Source organism: Vitis vinifera, chromosome 9 (genome assembly GCF_030704535.1).
Source record: "Vitis vinifera cultivar Pinot Noir 40024 chromosome 9, ASM3070453v1".
NCBI classification, from domain to species: domain Eukaryota; kingdom Viridiplantae; phylum Streptophyta; class Magnoliopsida; order Vitales; family Vitaceae; genus Vitis; species Vitis vinifera.
This window is the reverse complement of record NC_081813.1, coordinates 6094434-6101714: the sequence shown is the minus strand read 5'-3', so window position 1 is coordinate 6101714 and position 7281 is coordinate 6094434.

Sequence of the window (7281 nt, the reverse complement as noted above, 5' to 3'; positions counted from 1 at the left end):
AGCTTAGGAGAGAAAATTCAAGTGTTCTTACAAATGAGGACCTTGCCTCCTTAAATAGGCAAAAAAGGAATCTTGAATAGTAACCATGAACAATAGACCCGTGCTTGAATAGTGCTTGAATAGTAAAAGTGAACAGTAAGAGGGAACTGTAGCACTTTCGACTTTTGACCTGGAGGCTTGCTTTCGGCTGAAATGACTGCTGATCAGTTAATCAGGGAGGAATATATTCCGAGCGGTGATCCATTAGGAGCTGAGTATCTTGAATAGTGGATTTGAACGGTAAAGGGTCAATCTTTTTACTGCAAAAAATCTGATGTAGGGAATCCGCAGCAATGAGATGCCCCATGTTTTTTGGGTAGGCTTCAAAGTCTCTGCTGATGACTCTGGCTCTCCAATGCTTGATTTGCTTAATAATTGGCTCTCCGCAAATGTCGGTTTGAACTAAGGGACTGGACAGAAGAGTAGGTCTTCTATTCTGGTAATGAAGATTAACATAGTGTTGTGCTGGAAGAACGTTGCCTCTAGAAATCCATTCAGGAGCTTTGCTAATAAAAATGGCATCAGCAAACTTCTTGTTTAACTTAAAACCTTGGGTTAAGCTTAGATTAACCTTTCTGCCAAAATTGCTAGCTTGACTTGGATCAGAACAGATAAGTTGGTAAACCAATCCATAATCAAGAAGCATTTCAGGAGTTAGGATTAAAACTTCTCCTTTGAAAGCAAGGTTAATTGGTTGGTAATACTGTAGATCAATGCAGGCTCTGCTGATAGTGAAATTCCTATTGCAGTTGCAAATTGGCTTGTTGTCTTGTTGATGAAGAAGCGATTCAGTACAATTTCTGCAAAGTTTTGAGCCATCAAATTCCATTTCCTTGGTTAAATTTAATCCTGGAACACTGAGACCAGGAATGGCTGAGAGATAAATGTGCAGATCCTGAAGATAAGCCGAAATAAAAACTTGCTTTTCTTCTGCACTGGACTTGGCTTTTTCACAAATTAGCTGATAAATATCATTTGGCTTAAGAGTGGACATGATCTCATTCATTCGGTGAAACATTCTAAAGATAATGCACTCCTGCTCATCCTTACTTAATTTCTCATTCACCAGTGGGGTGAATGGTTTTTTCTCACCAATTTCCAGTGGGGAAAAAGGGGCTTGGCTTATATCTTTTTTGTGAAAATTAGCTATTTCTAGCTTTTTTTCAAGGGTCCTGCACCTAGCCTGCAAATCACAAATACTCTTATGAACAGATAAGGGGTTAGTATCAAAAGTAGAGAAGTCTAAGGGGATGGGTTCTTCCACCAAAGGTAGAGAACCAGAAATATTTCCTTCTTCCACAACAGGGGAGGAAGGATGCTTAAGAATAGGAGGATTAGGATCAGAAGTAGATCCCTGAGATCCCGAAGCAAAATCATAATACAAAGGCTTGAATTTTTCTGATAAGACTGAATGAGGTTTCATGTAAGATGATGATTTCTTAAAGGATTGCTTTTCTATTTTGGGAGCCATGATCTTGTGAATCCTGCAAAAATTCATGAGTTAGGAAATCAGGGATTGAGTTATTTTCTCCTTTAATATACTCAATTTGAAAATCAAAATTGCTTAAAATAGCTTGCCATCTAGCAAAAATATGTTTAGAAGCTATATTTTTAACATCTTTTTGTAAAACTGATTTTGCAGATTTGCAATCCACTCTTAATAAAAATTCCTGATTCAAAAGATCGTCTTGAAATTTTGAAATGCATAAAACGATGCTTAAAATTTCCTTTTTGATGGTGTTGTAGTTGAGTTGGGCATGGTTCCAAGTTCCAGAAGTGAATCTAACCAACAATTCTTGATTATTACTTCTTTGCTTAAGAATTCCACCAAAACCTATATCAAAAGCATCAGTCTCAACAATCTTAAAGGCTTTATGATCAGCTAAGGCGAGACATGGTAGGGTTTTGACTCTAGACTTTACTATTTTAACAATCTTGGTATGATCCTCATTCCAAGGAACTGGATTTTTCTTAAGTCTTTGTCTTAAAGGGGCACATAATTGGCTTAAATCTTGTATGAAATCTGACACATAATTAAGGCTTCCTAGGAAACGTTGCAATTGTTTCTTATCCTTAATCTCATCAGGGAACTTATCAGCAAACTCAATTTATCTTTGAATGGGGGTGAATGTTCCTTGGTGAATATGATGACCTAGGAATCTTACTTTAGTTTGAAAGAGGTTAATCTTAGTGGCTGACAAGCTTAAACCATTGCTCTTAACAGTCTCAATAAACCTATTGAGATGTTTCCAATGCTGCTCAACAGAATCTGAGTAAATCAAAACATCATCAATGTAAACAATAATGAAATCAGAAAACTGGTTAAAGATTTCATTCATTATGTTTTGAAACTCAGAAGGTGCATTCTTAAGGCCAAAGTGCATTACATTCCACTCATAATGACCAAATGGGACCACAAAGGCTGTTTTGTACCTATCTTTTTCTGCAATCTGGATTTGCCAAAATCCTGATTTCATGTCAAACTTAGAGAAAACTTTGGACATCCCTAATCTTTGAAGGAGGTCTTTTTTATTTGGGATAGGATACCTGATCCATCTTAAAACATCATTGAGGGGCTTATGGTTGATGACTAGTCTAGGTGTTCCTCTTTCAAGTTCAGCTTGTTTCTGAACATAAAAGGCTGAACAACTCCAAGGGGACTTAGACTTTCTTATCAACTTCTTATCCATGAGATCCTGGATTTCTTTTTCACAATAGCCTAACAAATCCTTGTTCATTTGGATTGGTCTTGCTTTAGTGGGAATATTTTTCTCACTAAAATCAGGCTCATAGGGTAATTCTACCTCATGCTGCTTCCTGTGCCAAAAAGCATTAGGAATGTTAGAACAAACTTCCTTAATAATCTTATTCTTAAGGCTTTCTATAGCATCTTGGGTTTTCTTAACCTTCAGTTGATCTTCTATTCTAACCAGAGCAATCTCTTGTTTTAAGAGATTAATATGATTTTGCTTAGCCTTAATCACCTGATCTTTTATGGTGTTTATACTTCTTTCTCCAGGTGGATTGGCAAATTCAAACAGACTTTCCTTATCTAAAAGCTTAGTTCTTATACCTTGATCATCTACCCACATAGGAAAGATGGAGCTTAAGAAAGGGACTCCAAGGAGAACTTTCTCCTTGAGATCTTTAACAAGAATGAAGGTTTGCTTAATGCAAATGCCTTGGTTACAAATATGGGCATTCGATAGCTTGTACTTGATAATAAGCTTTTTACCATTAACACTAAAGAGGGCTTGCCTGGTTTTCTCATAAAATTGGGTAGGTACTAGACTTTCTTGTAGACAATTCAAAGCTGCATCTGAATCAATTAAAGCAATAATATCAAGGATAAATTTATTCTTAATTACTATAGTAAGGGAGACTTCCCACCTTTGAAAGATAACTTTACTAATAGTATTTAAGTATGCATTTATCTTATCACTATTGTCTTGTGAAGATTCAAGAACTTCTTCAAAGTCTTCCTTTTTAGGACTACTGTGGTAAAAACCTACCCTGTTGATATAATCCTGAGGGATAGGGATTTCTGAGCTTGTAGGTTGTCTTAGGTTCTCAATATCCTTCTTATACTGCCCTATTTCTTCTTGAAGATCTTTAATAGTTAGGGCATTAAGGATAATCCTTTTTTCTTGTTTCTCATCATGATCCTTAAAAGGGTTTTGGATAGAAGGTTCTCTGGTTAGCCTAATTAGTCCATTATCCTTTGCTTTTGGACTAATATTCTTTTTAACCAAAAGGATTCTCCTATGGGAAGGTTGAGGTGTTTAAGGGATAACAAGATTATCTTTAACCTTTTAGCTTATTCTATCAATGAAAGCTTGATCAATTTGAGGATTTTCCTGGAATTTCTTAGATAATTCAAAAGGCTTAAACAAAGGCTTATTATCATTCTTAACAAAAGGCTTCTTAAGGTGATCCTGAGTTTCAATAATCTCCTCAACTCTGTTGACTTGATTTCCAAGGGTTATGAGAAACATATTAGTATAATTGATTTGTTCCATAATCCTTCTAATATCGGATGCACTAGCAGTTCCTTTATCCTCTGGCTTAGTCTTAAAAGGTGAAGCTGTGACTATGGTTCCATTAATATTCTTCTCTATCTTAGCTTCAGGAGGATGAATGGATTCTATAACAATGTTGTCACTGGTTTTCCATATCTTAGCTTTTGTAGAGGTGTTGTTAATGTGCTTACAAGGATAATCTGGATATTCCTCTTGTCTGAAGAGTTCAAACCAAATCCAAAACTTAATAATTTTCTTTTCTTGTCTTAAGTAAGCATAGAATTCTTCTTGGTAAATGGTTCTAATGACCTTAGGGACAGTGCTAAAGAACAAATCCTTTCTTTGCTTATTGACTTCAGAATAGAAGTCCTTTCTTAAGAGATCCTTGTTGATCTCAAAGTCCTCATCACTTAGGCTTATAGTGTTAATCATCTGGGAATAGGTAGGAGACATGACAGGGGACTCATCCTGTTGGGATTCCTGAGTAGACTCATTTTCTTTACTGTAAAATGGTCTGGCCACGTTGGTGTGACTTCTAACACCTGTTAGCTTAATGTTCTTAGGGTTTCTTGAGCTGGATCCTTCTTCTTCCCTAGTGGTTCTAACAGGGATGGAAGAGCTTGAAGCTCTAGAGGGTTCATAAACAAAAACTCTAGGGCTGCTGGAGTGTCTGAAAGATTTGGAGAAGACCAATTCTCCTTCTCCATCTGGATATTGAACTTTTTGTTCAATACTTTCAGAACGCTGTGCTATGGCTGGAACAGCATTAACAAAATGCCAATTTTCAACGAAATCAACATCTTTCCACAAGATCTTCTTTAGGACTGGTACAAAGAGCCCCAGATCCAACGCTTGTGTTCATGCTCTTATAGGCAAACCTGGTTATGATAGAAACAAGACTGTTTCCTGGTTTGATCTTAAAGCCATGAGTCTTAATATGCAGGACAACGGAATCTAAGATGTCTGCATCTCTTATTCTAACCGTGAAGTTAGGATAGCACTAGAAATAGACTAGGCCATCATTCAGTCCAGCTTGGACTACGCCTATAATAGAATCTCGATATTCGAGATGCCTATTATCCCTTAAACACATGACAATAGAGGTGTTTAAACCTAATCTTGTCAAAGGCTTAGCTGCTACTTGAATCATACCAAAGTGTATGAAATTATAGCCATCTTTCTTATGCTTATCAACGGATCTGTTATCTAGAAGTCTTATGACTTGGTCGTCTTGTTCTAAGCTGACTGACATTTCAGAGGTCTTAATGGTACAATCTATGAAGAACTTAAAGGTTCATTTCTTATAAATTTCTTGATTAGACACCTTGGGTAACTTCCAATCATTTAAATCATTTTGGATCTTAGGATAATTGATCTCTTCACTGTTTACAACAGTATCTTGAGAATCACTGGATCTCCTAGACATGGTTCGGAAAATTGAACTCATTTTAGGGTTTTTGATCTAGAGCCTAATAGCATATTGACAAACCTTATGAGACGTCACCCCAACCCTCTTACAGCCTAACAAACGCCTATCCACGGCTAACAACGGCTCAACCGGCAGGGCTCGCGCTCCCAGGCACACTGCTACCTATCCTAGGATAGGCCAAGAACACCCAAAACAAGACCCAACTTCCCTCGCACATGGCTCTGATACCATAGACACCCAGGACAAGGTCATGTGCAATGAACAAATGAATTATGCCATGATTCAAAACAAAGAAGAGGGTTAGAAATCAAACAAGATATCCAATAAGAAATTTAAAGAGAAGGAACCAAAAACTTGTTAGTTCATAATAAGCTTAAAACCGACCATGTAGGCGGTACAAAATAAAAAACATAAACTTAAAAATAAAAATTAATTAAAACCGACCATGTAGGCTGTATAAGAACATAAAATAAAATGAAAAACAAAACATAATTAAAAACCATCTATAGAGGAGGCAATCAAAACATACTTATATTATACATAAGGAGAAATATCTTACAATGGACAGGGGTAAGAAAGCTTGAAGAAAGCTTGAAAGCTTGAAGGGTTTACATGATGAGAGAGAAAGAAGAGAGAAGGGAGAGCTTCGGCTTAGGAGAGAAAGTTCAAGTGTTTTTTCACAAATGAGGACCGGGCCTCTTTAAATAGGCATAAAAGGAATCTTGAATAGTAACCATGAACAGTAGACCCGTGCTTGAATAATGAATAGTGAATAGTAAGATTCACTTTTATACCGAAAACCCCCGAAACCCCCTTTTCGGCTGAGAAGACTTCTGGCAAGCTGCTTTATACTGTGTAGACACATGCTTGCTGCTTTTGGAACAGAAACTGCAAAGCTTGTAAAATACTTTTGATGGAAGACAAAAGGCTGATGATTACTTAGATCTTCTTATTGGAGGAAGGATTCCTTCACAGTCATCACCATTGTCTGGAAGGTAGCTTGTTGAATCGTCAGACTCTGCATAAGAATTTTCTTGGGAGAAGCTTGAGCTTCCTTCTTCAAGGATTTTTTGAAACTCTTGAGGGGTCTTAGCTGCTGCGAGCATGGCTTGTAACAGTTGCTTTTTGAGGAGAAACTGAGACATATCATCACTGGCTGAGACTTGTGAGGGGTTCTTGAGGAAATACTACTTGACTACATCAGTAGATGCATCATTTTTTAATGCATCCCACCATTTAGTTTTAAAAGTCCTTCCCAGAGATGGAAAGGCTGCTGATTCGTCTGTAATAATAATATAGTCCCACTGGACTATCCAAGCCAGGCCAAAATTGCTGAAAAAGAATAGTAAAAGGGGAAATGCTGAAAGTTCTCTGGGAATATTAAAAGAACTTCTGAATAGCTCAAAGCCATCCAGAATGGGCTTAGGAAGAATCTTAATAGTTGGACCATAATAAGTCCACCAACTGTAGAACCAAAATGGGAAAGAGGAAAGCTGGTTCTTAGATGGAAAATAGAACATCCATGAATGATGGAAGTCCCTATTCTGGATCAGAAAAGCATTAAACCATGCTCTCTGATAATCCCAATAATTAAAAAACCTTGGCTTAGATGGTTCAGAAAATTCTCTTGAAAGATTAGGATTTTCACCCCATTGCTTGACTGTAAGGATCTTATAGATATGGCAGGTGGAGAATGCCAAGCCCATATTGCTGAATTTATCAGCGTTATGCTTGATCTTAACAGAACCAGTTTCTATAAGGACTGCTTCATAAAACTCTCTTGTTTTTAAAATA